This window comes from Branchiostoma floridae, chromosome 6 (assembly GCF_000003815.2).
Source record: "Branchiostoma floridae strain S238N-H82 chromosome 6, Bfl_VNyyK, whole genome shotgun sequence".
In the NCBI taxonomy this organism is placed as follows: Eukaryota; Metazoa; Chordata; class Leptocardii; order Amphioxiformes; family Branchiostomatidae; genus Branchiostoma; species Branchiostoma floridae.
Window position 1 is genome coordinate 7,402,137 of NC_049984.1, and position 21,386 is coordinate 7,423,522.

The following is a 21,386-nucleotide window of genomic DNA, read 5'->3' on the forward strand; positions in this document are numbered from 1 at the left end:
AGTGTGAGGCTACATAATCATCAGTTGGATCTCTTAAATTTGCCGCTTTTTTAATGTGACCATCTCTGGGTAAGCATCCTTGGATGCCGAATTACAAGTATAATGCTCGCTAGAAAAGTTCAGTTAAGTCCCTTTACACAAAAATCAGGAACTCCTTTTGTGGCACTTTTAGACGAAGTACGATATATGGACTCAGACCTGCCTCTTTTTATGCTTTTAGTAGCTAAGCACTTGATAAACAGTGTGTGTATGACATGTTTACTTATGAAGCATGTTCATGGTCAGTTCAGCCGTTTGTATAATAATTTTCTGGAGCACTTTCAGTAAGAGTCAACACAGCCTGTTCTTCATGCAGCAGTTGTTGGTGTGTGCTTATTACAGTCGATAAGAAGGTTATTTTTCGGTAGCATTATTGTGTATGTCTATGAATAACTTAAGTATACCTGGATGGATTGTCTAGATATTTGGCATGATTAGAAGATGTTGGGCCCCTTCTAGCGGCTTTTTGTGGTATTGCAGAAGAACTTCTAGTTTTGATATCTCGTTACTTGGTAAAGGGATGAGGTAATGGGACTCTAATTTTGTGGCAATTCATGTTATTCATCATCATCTCAGGTTTGAAGCTGTGAGAAGGGACCAAAAATGATCTTAATACTGTAAATATTTTATTTTTACAGGGCTTGATTTTGTAGGAGATCATAAAGGACGTTTATGTTATATGTGCTACGTTATATGTTTGGAGTTAAAACAGTTCTGTTGTGGAGTAGTAATACCATGGGAACACATGTACGCAGTGTCATGACTTTGCAGTAGATGTGAAAACAAAACCACCACGAACATTTCCAACTTTACAGCACTGTTACACTTTTTGGAATCATATGAAAATGCTTGAAAATGCCAAGGACGCCTTTCAGGAAGTGTTCCTTTTTTTGTCTTGCTATGAGGTGAGAACAGTGTTAAGACTGTCCTAATGGGAAAGAAAACCTTTGGTCAGGTGTTACTGTTCCCAGTAGTAGTAGTTATACTTTGTAGTGGATAGAGGGGGTGATTCTGGCAGTGCTTAAAAGTAAAAAAGTAAATATTCTTTCTGTACATGATATTGTCTAGCTTGTATCAGAAAACTCTTCCAACTCATTACTTAAGCTAACAAACTTGATCAGTGTCTTTGTAATATTAAGAAACCAATACTGATAAATGGTCAAGCTTTTTCAATATTATATTTCAATTTCAATGGAAAGCAATGCTATATGTACTTGATGTGTGTTTAACATCAGCTTGAACTGTTAGTTGAAAAACTGCCACTGTAATTGTTACATTATGTAGTTAATCTGAGCCTGTGACATTGACCTTAACTTGTTTGGTGCCTGCTGTTCCTCTTCATGCAGGCTGGCAGACTGTCATCTCTGCGTCCGTCTGGTGCCGCTGTAATTAGTCGAGAAGTGGTGGTTAACACAGGAGACCTGTCAGCAGGGTGGGTTCCAGACTCCACAAATTGCACAATGTGAGCCATGTTTGAGCGAGAGTGAGGGACATGAGTGCTGTTGTCCTTGGTAAGTATATTGACTGTTCTTTTTGGTTTATGCTGACCGCAATATACTCTTGCCCATTTCCATTAATGTACAATTTTACAATTACTGTACTTGTAAAAATGGTATAAAGATCCAAAATGCTTTTACTAAGTGTAGCCTTTATAGCCTTTACATGTGCCTTTGTGCTAAGTTCCAACTCAAATTTCTTTAAAGATATAAAACCTGCTATGAATTCGTCTTTCGGAAGGGACGTAAAAACGAGGGTCCCATGTTCGAGGAGGTGCCTCGAGCATGTAAATCAGCCTCACTACTCAAAACAAAAATTGGGTACCTACCGGCGGCAAATAATACACCAGATGTATTTTTATTATAATGATGATGCCAATTTTGTCTAGCCCAAAATGTGATAATCACAGATTGGGCATCATTGCAAATGGTAATAAATAAGCTGTTCAATAGTAACCATATATATTGCAGTGCAATTAACAAAATAACAAAGGAGATATAAATCAAAAATTAAGTTTCTAAACTTTTTCTAGGTTTACAATATTAACCTATTTACAATTAGATAAATATTCTCTTTCATTTCTCTATTAAACTTTATTGGAATATGAAAAAGACTCAGTATAACTATAAGTTACAAGTACCTCATTAAAATACCTTTGGAAAAGCAGAGTTCTCGCATGTAAGATTCCATTGTTAACTGAGTACAAATGTACACAATACTGAAAGTTCATTTGAGTACATAGCATTGCAACATGACCACCAACAGTCAGTGTTGCATCTTTGAGGTCGTGTTTGAAACAGTCGCAATGGTGGAAGACAGGGCAAATATTGACTGGTGTAATGAGTTTGCAGAACTAACAAGAGGTCTCTGTGAAGACCACTGACACTTTCATAAGATTTTCCCTCGGAACTGACTAACCCAGAATCTGTTAGTCTGCCAACTATGTACATGTAAGTCATGTGATTTCCAGATTCATATACTTCTGTCAGCCACATGTAATCAGGAAGTGTCTGGGTTTGTGGAGCTTCAAAAACAAGCTTACAGTTTAATAAGCAAGTCACCTTACCTATGGTCATTTAATTAGTTGAATCCCTCCTGTAACTTGTAAGGTAACCATGTGATCCTGTGATATTGCTTATACATGGAGAACTGAAATGTTTGGAATTGTTCGATTTTTAGGTCGAGAAGGTCAAGCCATGAGAGTGTTTTCCTTGAGATTTCATTGCTGTTTGTCTGCTAAATCACAAGATCTTTATTTCAAGCATCCATTTTTACATACATGTATCCCTTGTGTAAAGAGAACACTCTAAAGAACATTTTGTCTTAGTCACACTGACAGGTATATTTCTATTAAACCAGGGTTGCCCTACTAAAGGACAAGGTCTTACATTTAGAGCTATGCATTAGTGGTTATTTAGTGGGCAGAGTACTCTCTCCCTGCAGCCAGAGGCTGATTTGCGAGTTTGACACAATTGGTAGGACTAGGATGGCTGCAGAAACTCAGGTGACCTTAATTCGACAGTAATTGTCCCATATCAGATTTTGAACCACTCACACTGAGAGGGACCCCTACTCCTATCAATAAGATTAAGTGTATAAAAAAAAGGATAGTCAAAATCAATGTTCCTCAGTATATATTAAATGAAACTCTGTTGCAGTTACTATAGCCTATCCTTGTGTATAGGTGCAGTACATAATAGTTATATAAGTACATGTATGTTAAGGGTGGACAAAGTTCTTGGATACCAAACTACAATTTGCTTTTGTCTTGAAGGAAAAAAATTCAAGTGAAAGAAAAACTTCATCATTCCCAGTCAGAGAAATGGTACAATGTTACACAACACAGGGTATTATTCTGTTCTTCTTCATTTCACCCTTAGGCTATCCAACTTTTAATCAATGACGGGTTCTCTCTATCCACCTGTTAAACCGGTATTCAGAGTTGTCTAAATGCTGAACTGAGTGCCTATCTCCACCTCAGAGTGTCCTTGTGGGACTCAGGTGAGGAAATGACTTATAATTAGATGCAACAGGGTGGCTCTAGAATTCTGTAAACGGCGAAATTCATAGAGTTTTAATGGCTTGCATTTGCACACTAGCATGTGCAGATTGGACAGTTATAGGCTAAACTTCTTTTCCTGAATTGAAAAGGGCAGGTGTTTTCGTTTCTGTTTTCACCTGCTCCAAACAATAGGACATGGGTGTTTAACCTGCAGGCATATACATTCCCTTTGACCAGAGGTTTCGTCCATTCTGTCTTAATGAGAAGGACGATGAACGATACTTTATCATGGACTGTGATGATAAAAGATCAAAGCTGTTCACCTTTCTTTCTGCTTGTTCAAAAGAATGTAATACAGCCCATCCCACATGTAAACTACATTCTAAGGGGAGATAACCCTTACTGTCGGGCAATCCAGCCCTTCGGCCGTGGGGCGATCCAATCCACAGTCAGGCTGATACCACGGGTGATGTGGAATTCACTGTGTTGTATTTTATATGTTCAGGTGGAATGATATGTGTGTGGAAATGTCGACTTATGATGATATCTATAGGGTCTATTACCTATTCTATGACTGGTACTAGGTATTCCAACGCTACCGCGAAAACGTCCTGCCGCATGGCGATCGGTAAATTTCTTACCATATTCCCACACTCGCGGCACAAAAACTACTCACTCTTAGAGGCATATTTACCCATGAAAATAAAGCATATAAGTTTCTCTTTCGTGTGATATGTTTGTTCGGTCTGTTAAATGTCCAAAACGCCAAAAAATTGCCGATGAAAACGGCGCGCCGTGCGCCGCTCGGCCGGGGTTGGAAAACACGGGCCCGAAACCTCCCCCCTCCCCCAGCTCGCTACGCTGCGTTCACGGCGCTTGCGCATCGCCGTCTTAGACCGCAGCAGAATGAAAGTAGTGTCATTGCAAAGAGCAGATTACGAGCTTTAAAATGATACCGGTGACAGTTTTCAACTTTTATTTTTTGCCGGTAAAAATTCCACTTGAAGTGATTGATCGATGTTTAATTGTAAAAATCTCCGCAAAAATTTTATTTTTGCCGGTTGTCACCCCTGTCCAAATGACGACAAAAAAATAGGCTACGTTTTGATGTAATCGGCATGTCTATTGCATGCACGCCGGCGGATCGCGGAGCTTGTTTTCCTGGCGAGGTCGGCCCGAGCGCGCCGTGTTTGGCCGGCCACGCGATCCTGACGCGCCGAAGTTCGGCCGCGCGCCCCTTACAAATAGAAGTTATGTGACTGAAGCGGCACAAACAGATCCTTTTCGACGCTATAGAGCAGGAATTTCCAGGTAAAATACTTTGATGAATTTTTAGTGTCTGTAAATTGTAGGTTTGTTTTGGGATGGGGTACTTTTGTGTCCTCAAGGAAGAAAATGTTTTCTTTGTTTTTGTTTTGACCATTTTTTTTGTCTATAGACTATGCCAGCAATGCAAAATCATGTCTTTATCCATGTTTTTAAGTCATGAGACAATGTAAAACATTACAGTTTTAGATTTGTTAATCATTCTATTTCTTTCTTTCTTGTTATGTGAAATTGGCCTTGTGAATCATAAATTTTCTTGCCTTGTTCCAAGTTCAAAATACCATGGTGTATTTTTTTTACTTGTTGAACTTGAGGCAACCGTGGCCCCCGGTTAGGGGTCAGCCGGGGAACCTATGCCCAAATTTTTCAAAATAAATAATTTATGGTATTTTCAATACCGTTAGTATTTGTGTGAATCATTTCTTGCCTTGTTCCAAGTCCAAAATACCACAGAGTATTTTTTTACTTGTTGAACTTGAGGACACCGTGGCCCCCGGTTAGGGGTCAGCCGGGGAACCTATGCCCATTTTTTTTAAATCAAAATAAATAACGACATTTTCAATATGATTATTTGTGTGAATCATTTCTTGCCTTGTTCCAAGTACAAACTACCATGGTGTATTTTTTTACTTGTTGAACTTGAGGCAACCGTGGCCCCCGGTTAGGGGTCAGCCGGGGAACCTATGCCCAATTTTTTTCAAAATAAGAAATCAATGGTATTTTCAATGTCATTGTTATTATTCGTCAAATCATTTCTTGCCTCGTTCCGAGTCCAAAATACCAAGTGTATTTTTTCACTTGTGTGGCCACCTGTTCTAAGGTCAGCCGGGGAAGCTATGCCCAATTAAAAAAGATACTTATGGCATTTTCATTTTCATTGTGAAGTAAGTTTGTTACAACCAGATTGTTCAGGCTAGTGCTCTTTGTGCCATGTGGCATTTTGTTTGACTTTGCACGTCTGGATTATTTTGTTAAGTAAAGATCATAAATCTGCAGTACTTACCTGCAATATTATATTCTTGTCTCTACAGTTTGGTAATGGCGACCTCCAAGACAAGCCCACTTGGTACCCAGGTTCAGTCGTAGAAGATGGTGTAGAATCAAATTGACACTTACTGACTTACCTTCTTCCATCCTGTTTTGGGAATTTATCTAATCTTAATCTATTTTAACTTCAAATCTTCTTGATGCATTATATAGAATTCAGTTACATGCATGTGTCAGTCTGATTCTTTCTTTATAACCACTTTATTACGTCATACAAAAGAACTGTAACTACAAATCACCGTAGTGATGGTGTGGTACTTGGGTAGGACGTCTTCGCCGCAGAAAGATGACCATCATCGTTCATCACCATGGTAGACACAATAATAAAACTAAAAGTTTAATTGTTTATTAGGAGGAATATTCTATCTAATCCCAGATGTGGCTGATAAAAGACTAGCAGAGAAAAAACTTGAAGAATGTAGGTTGTAGTACCAATAAGTAGAGCGAGATACGCATGTAGGACAAATGTAAAGTTGACAAGTTAACTAGTTGTGCTGCCAATTTAACTAAATAAAAGTGTTAAGTTTGTTAAGAAAGCACAGAACAGTTAGTGCCACAGAAAATGATAAGTAGGCCTGTTTTTTTGTGCAAAACTTTGTGTACTTTCTATGATACCGTTGATAATTACTGATTATAAGAATTATCGGGAAGTAACACATCCAAATTCCAAGAAATCTATGTACATTTACAGAAAATAGCCTGTACGTGACCTTGAAAAATGTTTACCTTGTCATGATAAGTTCAGTGTTTACATTGTCTATCTATCATTATTTTATCTCTTCTTCTTATAGCACTAACATCTGTCATGTATTGTGCAAGTGTGAACTTATGCTAATGATGCAGTGTAACATTGTGCCTCATCAAATAATGCGAGATGTTCATGCAATCTTACCTTTGACCTTGACCAAGTTGACCTTCTTATTAAAGAAGTTACCATTGTTGACATTCTGTGGATGTGACATTCTTTGGTAATAGGAAATAACATAATGCTGTACATTGTAAAAGTATATTAAGTATGGTACTCGGTCTAGTACAGTGCACCGTATAGCATACTCACCCGCAAAATACCATAGAACGCAATAAAAAATGTGTGTATATATACCCAAATTTACTCATTTTCTTATGAAGTACAGATAACATGACTGTTATTGTGTGAAAGAACACCACTGGGTGCTGTTTTATGTGAAATATTGGAAGACATGGTCATTCCTGTCAAGAGATACAAGTGTGTAAACTTTGGAGGAATTTTCCTTCCCCAGGGGTCAAAGGTCACGCTGCCACCTGAGTAATTTGTTGCAAAATGCATACTTTGACCCTGTGTAAAAACATAATAAAAAGATATTAATGTCTGGAATCCTGTAGAATATTTCTATGTAGTGCATATTACAAGTAAATAAGATGAAATAAGCTTTTCAGCCTTCACTTACCTTTTTATCACCCCTTAAAAAAGCTATTTTGTTAATTTTCGTAATTTATCGCGCGGCCGGCCGTCTCGGAGGGCTGATTTTGGAAACTTCAAGGAGCCATATCTCAACAACCGCTTAAGATATTTGCTTCATTTAAAAAGCATTTTAATTCTCTTTATTAGCTCTTTCAGAAACAGTAAAAACTAATATTGTATTGTACTTTTGAAATTTTGGTTGGAATACCTACTGGTACATAATTTTCATAATCATTGCAAAATTTCAGTCATAGTTTCATTCAGCGATGTAGTTTTAGTCCAAGTTGCTAGGGGGCAGTTGTTGGGCTGCAAACCTTGAATTATATCATGTCCATGTTAGTGTGAATTCAGTGAGATTTAACATTTGGAGCTTAATATAAAAAAGATGAGTAAACCTTGTATTTCTTTGGCAGTGAATATGTATGTGTGGTATATGGTTACTTTAGCCAAGAAAGGGTAACCTTGTTACCAGGGTAAGCTTGTTACCCTTTTTGATAAGTGTGTTGGGTTCTTTTACATGAACATGATTGTATCTGCATAACGTGATGTTACGGCAGTGGTGGATTGTTCATTCCTTGACAAAGACTTGTGCTGTTCAGTCGAAAATTTTTGTGTTGGATATTACAGTTAAACTACTTCAATAATGATTATACAGATTTGACACTTTTGCAAAGCTCCTTAAAACAAGGCTACAGGTGTGATGTCACCCAAAATGCTATTACGGGAGCCAACATAGCATTTCAAAAAATGAACCTTTGACGTTTAATTTATTAATAGATATTTTAATCAATGGACAAAACGTATGGTGCCAAAATATCAGCATTTGGGGTTTATTAATTATCGTAAAATGTCACACTTTTCGTAATTCAGAAAAACAATGAAGCCGCTAAACTGACAACCGAATAATAAAATTGGTATGGCCTTAGTTTCCTGAATAAGTTAGACAGAGTCAGCTCGGTTCTTCTGCCCAAATATGTCAAGTCTGAAAGTGACCTTTTTCATAATGACCCGTCTGTACTTCGCTGTTGAGTGGAAGGCAGCTGGTGTAAAGCATTGATATTCACCACAAGAATTTGATGTATATGTTTAAAGGGACCAAATTACATTCTGCCCAAATGCCATCAGGCAAAACTGGAGTCTAATAACAAACAAGAGATCAGAGGCCAGGAGGTCACATCCCCAGTGGAGCGTAAAGCCCGGCAAAAATCTGCTCGGCCATCTGTCAATGTATTTCTTGTACTTTGTATATTGTTTTCTGCGTTGAGATATTAGTACCCACTGGCTGACAACTTTTTGTTAATACTAATAGTTATATTATCCAGATAACATGTCCTTTAATCTGGTTTGGGGTCTGAAAGTTTTCATTGTTGTAGGCAAAAAAAAAGGCATTCCTAATTTTGACATTAAAATTATATAAACATAAAATAATTGACTATAATTGTTTTGTTACCTGTACCTAGTACTACTGTACTTACACCAGTACCTAAAATTTCTTTAGGCTCCCGGCTACTTTTAACCTTCTCCATGCTAGTTACGAAATACAAATTTGTGCCAAAGGGGAGCCTTAGTGTGGAAAAGGTTAAAAATCGCATGATGACAGTTGCGTCTGATCATGACCTTTTGTTGTCACATGCTGGGTTTTGATTGAATCTTTTTTTTCTACCTTCAAAAAATGTCATTATGAAATCTTCACATATTTCAGGTGTTTTTTGGAAGGAATTTGATAAAGAAAATAAGAAAGATATAGAGGAGATGAAAAAAGGACAGTTTTATAGTATGTAAATTTTCAGCAGTAGGTGTGTGTATCATAGAGGGGACATGGTGCCCATGAGATGCCAGCCAGATCTGTAAGCAAACGTCAGGGAAAATGAGAAAGTAATTCTTCCATTGGGTCAGGAGGCCAGGTCCCAGGGAAGCTGCTATGTGCATAGATATTGGCTACTTTGCCTTGTTCATGATGACCTTTGAATGGAATATGCTGGCGTCTAATTTCTGACCATCTGTTTGTATTAATCAGCAGAAATTAGTGAAACAGAAATGATTGGGATATTTTTTTTACTTTTATTTTGACCACTTTGTACACAAAGATAAGCTTGTTGCTATAAGAAATTATTGGATATAATATGAAATATTGGATGTTCTTCTTCAAATGCTTGATTTTATATGCATATGATATCAATTATAAAGTCTGGAATAAGTTGGTTTGGATAGTGGATGAGTAGTGGCACCTGACATAGGTCAAGTAGTAGTAAGTCAAGACCATCAAGATTTCAATGTTAAGAAATTTCATGGTATCATATTGAATGTAGATCCTTTGACAAGTTATTTTAGAGTTTATATTTATTGTTGACATAAAGTGACGATTAGGAAAAATGCTTGATTTTTTAAAACATTTCTGTTCCTTGGATAAAAAAATGCTATAAGATAAGATCCACAACTACAATAGTGTAATTGAGGACAAAGTTTTGCCCAGATTTCGTCATGAAGCAATGGCTGCCGAATTGATATTGATAGTTCAATGGCCAAAACAGAAATGCCACCATGTCATAAAAAGTCAATCTGGCTGCGGGTCGTAAGGTCGCGGCCCAGAGAGGACGCAAGGTGGCTTGATATTTGTGGAGGCACTTGTAATTCGTTTTCCCGCGTACCAACAGGTTTCAGCGGCTAATGGGGCCAGTGGAGCGAACCCTGACGCAGCTGTATGATACAAATTGCTATTTGACATTCGTCTGCAATCGATTCACCCAATGGCTATTTTCTGATGGCCAAAGGTAGATTTAGTGGCCGCACAGTGCCTTCGAGGACTTATGAAAGCTTGATTTGTGTTGGAAAGAAACTTCCGTAGTCAGTTCTATAAATTTCTCCACTCCGCCAAGACCCGGATGATTTGTCTCTTTGACTCGCGTTGCTGACATGTACACCAGACGTAGCGCCATCTCTGACCAACCAGGCAACACACATGTGAAAATGATGAATGGTTTTCTCTGTCCTCCTTCTGCACACTTTAATTGCACGCCTGCTGCAATCTCTGTCAGACGACTTTTTAATTGTCCCACCAAATTGCTTTGTCAGGTCTGGAGGAGTTGACCAATTTGGCTGCTTATAAACATGAAAACTACCAGATGCCGTTTCTATAAACAGATAAGAAAACAGTGCAATGTGACGCATCATTGACAAGAAAGATGGCAGAGAATATTTCCATGTTATCAGAAGTTTGCTGTGTGACACCTGATAATGGAGATTGTATTACTGACAGCAGGTGCTATCACCAAAATGAACGTAGTCGGCCAATAATAGTAGCAACTAAATGCTCACATCAGTTGCATGCTTGGAAAGGAGTCCCTTCTAGGGAGTGACTGCTGCCTTTTTTTTTATTGGAGGCCTCCTATATACCTTTTTGTAGCAGTTTTGTGAAGTTGTGCATTTACAACACAAGTCTGATCAAAATGTTGATAAAATTTACACCAACAGTTTTGAGTAAATTTTTATAAAAATCAAACACAGGAACCAGACATCTTTGACAAATTTAGCATTTGTTTTGAAACGCTTCTAGGGTTTTATTGCAAGTTGTATGTCAAGTCACTTCAAAGCTTTCATTTAATCTTAATGGATTGTTTGACCATATAGTAGTATTTAAGGTCCAATGATAGAGATTGGTTGCAGATATAGAGAAAATGAAGCAGTTGTACTGATCTGTCAAAGGTGTCCAAGACAGATGTATTTTGAGTAAAACAGGACACGTGGGATTTCAAGCTTTATCATCATTTAGTTAAACTTTAAGAAAAATAATTGTCATATCAATATGTGCTTGATTTGTATCAAATCTGCCATTGTTTTTGCCCTTTTGGTCTCATGTATTTCTGTAAAGAATTCTGAGTTATCATAAGCATCGACTCTAGACATTGAGTCTAGTTGACAATGTCTGTCCCTAGTGCTGAAATAGTAGTTATTGTATTTTGCCATCAAGTCACTGGTAGAAACTTGTGAATGCATCCCAAACAGATCTGAATCTATCCAAATTATTATCATTATTCATTATTTATACTGTAATTTATGATACAATTTTGTATCAAAATGTTCCATCGTTTTCTGTACCAATGCTTCTAATTTGTTTTTGGGAAAAGAGTAATGAGAATAGATGATCAATTTATGAATACTTACTCCCCAGCTATTTTCTAACGAAATCTGTTATTGAATCTTGAGCAGTATGTATTTATGACCTTTGCTTGATATGGCTGTAGAAGATGCCTACATTAAGATCTGTGCAACCATTATCTGTGGTGGGATGAGTTTAAGGTAGATAGATGCACCAAATAGTTTCTAATCATGGAATATTTGAGGTGAGTTTTATGTTTGCCCTTTTTGCTGCAACTTCTCACTTTGTCAAATTGTTGCAGTCTTACAGTTAAGTTATTGCATGCACAAACTTTGTGACAAAGTCTATTGCATTTAGACAGATTTATGAGAATTCATAAAACTTTCTGATACATGTTTCCTTGTCTTTCTCGATAGCTCTACTTTGTTTTTCTTTCCATCCCTTACCAACTGCATTGGTCTGGCCCTGTCCATGTGCAAGCAAGTAAACAACGCGGAGTCTGTTGCAGAAAGTTAGAAAGATTGACAAACATTCATATTGTTAATGAATATTTCTTTGTTTTTCGTGTTAGCTCTCTTGTTGTTTTTCTTTCCATCCCTCACGAGTACCTGACTTTCCTTACTTTATCAATTTATAACTCTGGTTGATATATATTTCTTTGTCTTTTCCGTTAGCTCTCTCGTTTTTTTTTCTTTCCATCCCTTACCAACTGCATTGGTCTGGCCTGTCCATGTGCGAGCACCTGACTTTCCTTACGACGCAGTAAAAAACCGTGCCGCCACGCTCTAAATCACATGTACAGACCTGCTGGCACCATGTGACGGGCTGGGAGCGCACATGTTCTGACAGGACTACATTATACATTCAGCTCAGGACTGCCGCTCACTCACGGCCCCCAACATGGCGCCACAGGCACGGAGCAGCCCAAGTGATTGCTACGTGGCCTAGATTGATGCGTGCCAACCCTGTCAGGGTCAGTCTTGTCAGAACTTTATCTGTTTCCAGAAGGAATGACTTCCGTGTACAGTGTTGTATTTATGTCAAGAGATACACAATATGGCTGACATGTTTCTGAAAAGATCCATGCCTTTGTTGACCAATGGCTACTATTGTGGACCTGAGTAAACAGTATTTCAAGACTTGCAAAGCTGCTTTCTTCCAAAAGCCACAAGTTCTTACTATCCAACATTCCTGGCCAAGAAATCAGTAGAGATGCATTTTTAAAAATCAGTTAACGAAAGAAGTCAACATTACTAATCAACCATTGAAATGGATTAATTATTTAAATAGTTTGAGCAGTACAATTTTGAAACTTTGGGTATCCAACATGCACAATGTTTTGCTGTCTAATTTTATTGTTTCTTTATTGATAAAACAAACATCAGTGTACTGATGCTTGGCTTTACCATGATTTTACATGAATGTGTCTAGATAAAATGAAAGCATGTAGGATATCTTACAACCTTCAGTTGCAGCAGATTTTATGAATGCCCTTTATTTCAATCCTTCAAGATTTTAGCAGATTCACAAAACTAGTCCTGTTCTTCATCCATAAGAGATTTAGTGTGTTTTGATGTGAAGAAGTTGATTCAATCTTTGGATCCATTGTTAATGTTGCAGTTTTATGGGTTGTCATAAACAGAGTGACAGGTGGCTGTTAATAGATAGTTGGAGTGACGAGTGAGTCATAAGAGCGTACCTTCCCCTCGGACGAGCACAGATTTCTCCAGTAGCCATATGGAGGCTTTTCTACTTGGCTGCTCACCAAGCCCTCTTATCTGTTACGATCACAGCGCTGCACTTCCTGAATACACGATCACAGGCGGAGTAGTACCGGCTTGATTTCAAGGTTAGAAATGTCACTTCTGCTTTGGCATCCACTCCAAAGGCTCACTGTGTACGGCAAGTGCTTGATTCTAAACATACATCGTGTCAGGCGTGCTGTTGTACAATAATACTTAAAGAATTCATTGTATTGTTACCTCCATGAAATGTTCGTCGAGGTTATATTTTCAGTAACGTTTGTGTGTGTGTGTGTATAGAAGGAAAGGAAGAGAGATTCCGGCTTCATGTCAAGACCTAATTTTGTGCGTGCATACTGTGTATTACTTATAGGTCCATACTTTAACAATAGTGAATATGATACTGAGGATTGCATACATACTTAAGAATTCTGAGATACCTGATAATTAGATTTGAAACACATCTGTGGTACTTCTGCTTGTAGAAGGAGATATATTGGTAGATATAGAAGAGAAGGTAGCAATAAATTCTGCAATATGCTGGAAGTCATCCTTACGTTTTTCTTCAGGGGAACTTATTGATAAGCTGAAGCCTCGTTAACCCAAAGGACACAGTGTTAGGTACAACATTGCTGGGACTGAGCGACATAAATTAGCCAGCTTCTGGTGTTATCTCAAGTGGCTCCCAACATGCCAGCCCGGCCTCCCACTCAAAAATGTTTACTGAAAAAAACCCTGAAAATTCTGTATTATGCTGGAAGTCATCCTTACGTTTTTCTTCAGGGGAACTTATTGATAAGCTGAAGCCTCGTTAACCCAAAGGACACAGTGTTAGGTACAACATTGCTGGGACTGAGCGACATAAATTAGCCAGCTTCTGGTGCTATCTCAGGTGGTTCCCAACATGCCGGCCCGGCCTCCCACTCAAATTAGCGGAGTCCCCAGCTGTGGTCGTCCCAGCTTCACCGCTTCCCCACCTCCCACACATCTATCTTTACTGCACACTGCAGAAGGTTGTCATTAGTTAGATCAGGGCTCAAAATACCATGTGCATATGCAGGTTAGTGAAGGTAAAATTGGAGCTTTGCAGGTATTTCTGGTGTCTACCAGCACCTAACCTGCACTGGTCCATGTACTGGGTTTTATACATAAATGTCCTATAATGAAGCTGTATATGGATTGTTATTAGCTACATTAACTGATACCACCTATTAAGTATAAAAGAAAAAATAGCAATGGTTTCTGAACAATTTTAGTATGATCCATGCTACGTACATTCATAGTGGTGCTGGTAAGATTTGTCTGGTGCAGGTAATTTTCAATTTTACCTGAACCAGTGCAGGTATGCAGAAAAAAGGATTTTGAGCCCTGACACTGCAGAAGGTTGTCATTAATTAGTTAGATGGTCTGTTCCAAGTCCTGAGAACACCAGTGCCTCTCTCACTCCATTGATGTAAGAATGATGGACTACGTTCAAATCAGAGTACCTTCTTCTTTCCTTACATCTGCAATGTTAATGCCATTAGATATCATTGTAGCTTGTTTTGTTTTATGGTGGCTGTGTTTTGATATCTCCTGTCTATTAGTGGTGGATGATGATAGATGTAGATGTTTGCCCAGGAAAAATTGAGGAAGTTTGTAATTGTAGTACTTGACAAATGAATTTCATTTACAGAGAACCTTTGGTTTGGAGATGGTGCTTTAAATGGTGCTTAAACAAGTAGCTTGTACTTGTAGAAGAGCACATGGCAAATAGGTTTTGTTTCTAAGAAACAGTAACTGATGTTTTTTCATAACTGAAGGGGCCAACATAGTTCAGACTTTGGAGAGTTTCAGTCATGGTAGGGTTGACAAATCATCATAATTCTTATTATCGAAATAGCTTAAGTGGTGATTGACATTATAATATGCTTATTTATATGCAAATCAGGATCTAATTTGCATAGTTAATGAGGAATTTCTATTGCAAACCACTGCATTCTATGATAGAAAGACAAGAGTCCAAAGAGATATCAATTATGCAAATGTACTTGCACATGTGCACCTAAAACAACCATTACAAAAGCACCCTTGCAAACAAATTTTGTTACTTTGACAGGTTCAGATTTTGCTGCTGGTAATCAGCAAGAATCATTGATGTTAGATTTACTTAGAATATTGTTTGTTGTGAACTTGTTATTTGTGACAAGGCCTGCTGCCCCACTGATGTAAGAATATTGTTTGTTGTGAACTTGTTATTTGTGACAAGGCCCGCTGCCCCACTGAGCCACATGTATGTAGGACTGGGAGTGGAAACAGCAAGAATCACTGATGTTAGAATATTGTTTGTTGTTAACATATTTTTATGACAAGGCCTGCTGCCCCTCTATCTGATGTAAGAATATTGTTTGTTGTGAACTATTTATTTGTGACAAGGCCTGCTGCCCCACTGAGCCACATGTATGTAGGAATGAGAGTGGGCAGGTGCAGCGAAATTGGAATGCAATAACTCGGCTGGCTTGCCTCACTGCGGGAGGGTGCTCCATCAGAATTACCTCCCCGCCAGCTGCGGAGGCCCGTCCGCCCGACTGTAATCTGTTTCTCCTCACATCCATCTATTCATACAGGTCAAGGCTGGTAGCGAGACGGAGACAAGACGAGACTCCGGAGGATTCAGCCGGCCGACTCACGTGGGCAGCAGGCATCGCGTCAGAGGAAGGGAACAAACACTGTCTGAGGGGGCTTCTCCCACACACAGTCTCACTGCAGGTAGGTGGGAGGGTGGGTTATGTTAGGTCATCGGACTTGTGTTGTTTCAGAAAATGGGGTGGGCTATCCCTAATGATTTCTCTATACTACATTTTACATATTTGGGATATAGATTAAGTGTTGAGCAATCAGTTTGTAGACCAAAGTGGAAGGGACATGATTCTAGTAAACAGGAGGATGATGTGATGATTTCTCTCTTATCCTTATACTAGAGAGATGCAGAAATTACAGTATGAATTTTATTTTGTAATAATATCCTTTCAAGGAATTTGCATATTGTTTTCCTATATCTGACAGTTACATTTATACTATGATTTTTATAATATCCATGTGTTTGTCATCAATGTTTAGTTGATGTATTGTGAATAGAAAATTGATGACATGAAGGTATGTAATAATGAAATAGAATAGCACTTATTGAAATAATGTACAATGTAAATCCAGTGCACAAACAACATCTGTTCACACATATATGTTATGTAGTACTGTGTAGTATTTTTTTCCATCTGTACATATCTACTGATGATAGTGAAGCTAGCATCTTGCACTTACTCAAACCTCTCATCTCTATCTAAACCCTCTCTGTTGTAAGTTGACCCCAGTGTGTGTCACAGATAGGGTCTCAGTATTAGTACACAATATATCTATTATTTCTTTATTGATTTCTTTGTTGATATGAGTGACTGGTTTCTTTGTCAATATGACTGACATTGTGACACTATATTTCCCTTCAAGATCGCCCTCTTTGGCATTTCCTGGTCTGGTGTGACAGGCTGTTTAAAGGTTTTAAATGGGAACCATGTGACTGACAGTACTATACTACTATTGATTGGTGATTACAGTGCAAAAGTTGTTGATTGGTTTGAAGAATTAGCCCATTCCATCTATAATGTTTCTGTGGATTGGTTCTCATTAGAAGAAGAAGAATTACAGGAAGTGCCACCCTGAAACAAAGTCACTCATTCACTATCCAACTTTTTTTCTCTGTCTTGCAAGGGTTGGACTTAACGTGAACACAGTAAAACACTGTGTCAAAAATGTGCCAAACAGACAAAAGATGAATGGTTGCTGACTAATGTACACAGTTGGAGATAAGTCCTTTGTGTCACTATAATGGCTACCAAATATGCTGAAGATTACAGTGAATGGGACAGATGTTGCATTCTCCTTAACTGTCGTAAAGGGAAATAGATAGTTTTAGACGTATTAAATTAGTTCACGTTACCTGACACAGAAAAGAAGTGGCAGAGAAAGTTTGATATCACTCAACGTCAACAGGAACTGCGATGTTAAAAGGAACTGTGATGTTAAAAGGAACCGGCTGACAAGTAGAAGCATGGGGAAGTTAACCCGGGGCACATGCAGCTATTGATATTGTCTGACATGTGGATATGTGTGTGCCAGAATGGGGAGATGGATGAGACCAGTATGAGGGAGAAACCAAAGGGGGGACGTGTCACAGATTAGCAGAATCTGTGAAGAAGTACCTCTAATGGAAGTGTAATGGGGCAAGGATTAAGGCCTAGGGTAGGTTTCTGTCAAATAACGGTGTGTTTCCACTTTCTCAGGGGCTTTAATGACAAGAATGTGGCTGAGGGGCTTATGGTAATGTTACCAAGTAGTCATGGAAGGATAATCTAATGCTGACAGAATAATGACATTTTGATGCCAGGGGCAGAAGGGTGGGAGGGGGCATCGGCATCTTGTCTGTTGTTGCAATAGCTGTAGGAAAAATAGCAGACAGGAACAAGTTCTTCTGGGAAATGATTGCAATTGCAGCCAAGTCAGCCAGCCACAGGCTGGAATGAAACCCAAACTTGTAATCCCTTGGTGGCATGGACTTGACAATGAGGTCACCTGTAGCTATTCCTTCATCTCCGTCTGGAGCACCCAAATAGTAACAACCTTTCAACGGTGCACTTATACATGTACCTGCGAGCAACACTGAAGCAAAACTAATGGGGAGGTTACAAAGGATAGAAGTGCCTGAGAGGCAGTATGCATGGAAGGAAGGAAAGGACTTTCCTTATCAAGATCAGACAAGCCGGGATGAAAGCCTTACAGGGTTACTTTGATGTTTCTTGAAAGCCTTCGCCGAAAAGGTGTTTGCAGATGTAGAAGATTGGATATCTTTGAATTAACGTGACTGCATAATGTAGAACTTTGTCCAGTGTGGGTTCCTGCAACATGCAAAGGTGAATTTAAAAAAAACATCAGTAGTCTAGTAAGAATACCAATATGCAAAATAGATACAGCTGTGAAAAAAGCAGGATCTATGCCTCCTGTATAGTTTAATTGGTCAGTATGTGTCAGTGCTGCCATTAAATATTTGCTAAAGTTTTGAGTTTCCATCGATTAGGTTTCAGCACATTTTTCACTGAGGCTTGTTGACTTAGTCACCGACTATATATACATTGTATCTATATTGTACCAAAAGTCTTTGATTACAAGCCCCCCACCCCCACCCCCCACCCCACACACACACACATACACTCAAGACAGCTTCTTTTTTTCAGCTTCTTATTTTTCAGTATCATTTTCACACCAGGGCATGAAAAATACATTTGTTTAGAACTTTGAAATGTTCCTGAACTGGTTTTGGATACATGAAACATAAAACAAAAGTAAAGAACTTTTTCAACGGATAGCTGCAGGGCTTTCGTCGAAAGCTGAACTTTGCTTCGTGTGATGGAAAAATTTTAAAACTCGACGGTTAACCCTGACAGACAAAATTGTGGCTAAAGATAAAAACACAGAATTTGAATACCAAAATGTCATGGAAAGAAATCTTCTAATGAAATCCTCTAATGTTATCATTTTGAACATTATGCCATTTTCTTTATCAGTTATCACAATGTTTGCTATAACAAGGTCTGCAATATTGTTGTTATCCTCCAAATTTGACCAACCCCATGGTAGACATCGTCGATTAAGTTGGGTGTGGGCCTCTCCAGATGGATGGTCGAATGGGTAAAAAATTGCGAAGGATTTTCGCATCCAAGGAAATTAGACTGACGAAAAAATGTGAGCTGGTTAGACCACTGATCTTTGGTGACCATAGATTGTTTTAACAGTGGTCATTGGTGCTGAAATATTTGCAGTTGTTAATTTATGATGAAAGACTATCATTGTGGCCTTGAAAGTTGCACTGTGTGACATTTAGACAATACAGAGTAATTGTGTCCTTTTCTGAAGGGAAAAGATGTGTTTCCAAAGATGAAGTTCTTGATTGTGCATTTAATTAGCCAGCCTGGAGTGATGACCCCACCTTAGGGGACCTCCCTGTGCCCAGCATGTTGTTGTTTATAAACAGAGAGGTCTAGTTTGAGATGGTGTTTCTCACCCATCTGCAGACCTTGTTCAGCTTGTTTTTATACCATTCACAACCACCAGGAGTACAAAATGATGCAAAAATAGTAAAAGATGTTGTTTAGGTCAGTAAGTTTTGAGAAATTCTTTTTCTTTCTCCACTATTTTTCAACTGTGTGTCTAGAAGTGTGGCAACACTTTTGGTGTCTAGTTGGCAATTTCAGGAACTTGACTTAACCATTTCTGTAGCACTGGCCAGCCAACCCTGACTTTACCAAGCTTAGATTGGTGGGCCTTTGTGGGATCAGTCTATATCCTTGTTGTTAAGTTGTGGATGACATTTATTTTTCAAGTGCAGCCAAATGGCTTATCAGTCGCCTCTGCACTGTCTCTGTACAATAAAATGTCTTGAAGAGTGGCTAGAATAGTTACTTAGCCAAGCCTACAGCCTATCCACCAGTTGGAGACTGAGCGGTGATAGTTTACACTAGGTCGGTTTATTGGGTGCTTTTGTAGTGCAACCATGGCCTTTAACAGTCTCTTACAAGTTATGACTGTCAGTCTTTTGTGAGTTGAATGCACATATTAGAGCATGCTGCTTGACTTTTAAGTTCAGCTTGTGATGCATTATGCCTCTTGTAATCCATAAAACTCTCTGACTAAGTTGCTTCCCTGCACATCTGTCTTTTAGAGGAACATTTTTCAGTCTCCACAGACGTGACATTTTCCAATCTAAGCCGCCACTCTCGGCATGTCCCTGCATGCATACCGCGGCAAAGTCCGTGCCAAATTGGATGCGGCTCCGCAGCCTGTGCGTGATTCTTCGCCGTCGTTTTCAGTAAGAGGGTTTGATGTGTGTCCCATTCAGAGCAATTTCATCCATTACGACTTGGTACTTGACAGCCCGAAGACACGTTTGGATGGTTAGTGACATGATGATCCCAGATTGTGAATAAATTGAAGGGTATTTATGGGTACGTGACACGCAAGTTTCTTTTCCATTTGTACCTGCCACACATGTTTTATCTTCGCCATGATAGACTGGAAGGTACAAAGGATGGCAAATTGCCTCACCTGTGCGAGGATGATGATGTGTTACAGCATCCCTGATCAAACTGGTGTCTCCTGTCAGCTATTTTCGGAAGGGAGAGCCAAAAATAGGGTTGAAACCAAATTGTAATTCCATGAATTAAACTCCCACGTAGGTGTTTTCTTTGGATAGTCTGAAAAGATGAATGAACTGTTAGAAACACGACTTATGTTCAAATTTATGAGATATATATTAGACACCTGGCACATCTCCATCTTCTATTCAGCTAAAAGAAAGGGTATGTCAACCCATACGGGGAGGTAGAACCCCTACTGTGCTGTATAAAACCGTATGTCTGTACTACTCCACTTCTATATGAGATATTAAGGTTACCTTGTGTCTGTATCTCATCCTCTTTTATTTCATGATCCTTGAACTCTGCATCAGAATGTTATTTGGCTCTGCAATTATATTTTATGATATGAAGAATTATGATGAACTCCTGAAGAAAGTTATTTTTCAGATGATTTTTGGAGCAGTTGATTACTTGTGATAGGAAATGTTTTAGATAGAAAGTTGAGAGAACTCCAGAACAACATTTTATGCAGAGAATGTTCCAACTGGAGTGTTCTATACCCCCTGAAGATACAATATTATGCTCAAGTGGGGCTGATAATGGTATGCATATGGTGCATGACGATTCCAATAGCAGTATTCATCCAAGGGTGACAGGAACGATATCTTTCTATGAGCAGGAAAATGACTTACATGGCTGTTGTGGCACGGTTTTGATTAGGAGTCACGGAGCCTCATGAAAGATGGTCCTTCATTGTCGTGTTTTCATTACAGCAATGATGAAGCTTGCGGAACTGCGCTGGTCGGATACATTAACTGTGTTTTTATTTGATTTGTTATCTGCGTTTAGATTCCGCAGCACACGTTCTCGTCGACAAGGCAGTCGGTTATTTCACACGGCTCTGAACTTGCAGGGGACACTGTCAGTCAAAGTTGAAGTTATTTGCTGTTTAAGTGTTCAGCAGGTCAATGAGGTATCATGTAGTGGAACATTTTTCATGATGTACTCTGCCACATTTAAAGGCAGGCCTAGC

The 21,386-nt window shown here is 38.8% G+C and overlaps 1 protein-coding gene across 2 annotated transcripts in view; it reads left to right on the plus strand.

The window, feature by feature from the left end:
* LOC118417968 (protein CBFA2T1-like) overlaps window positions 1–21,386 on the plus strand; it is a 181,432-nt gene that overhangs the window by 9,277 nt on the left and 150,769 nt on the right. The window contains exons 2-3 of one of the 2 annotated variants that reach the window (XM_035823747.1): window positions 1,386–1,550; window positions 15,797–15,938. The gene's annotated coding sequence lies outside the window, so the exon portion shown is untranslated. Of the gene's footprint in view, window positions 1–1,385; window positions 1,551–3,470; window positions 3,538–15,796; window positions 15,939–21,386 lie in introns of those variants that run through there. The other variant, XM_035823748.1, reaches the window with a different exon arrangement.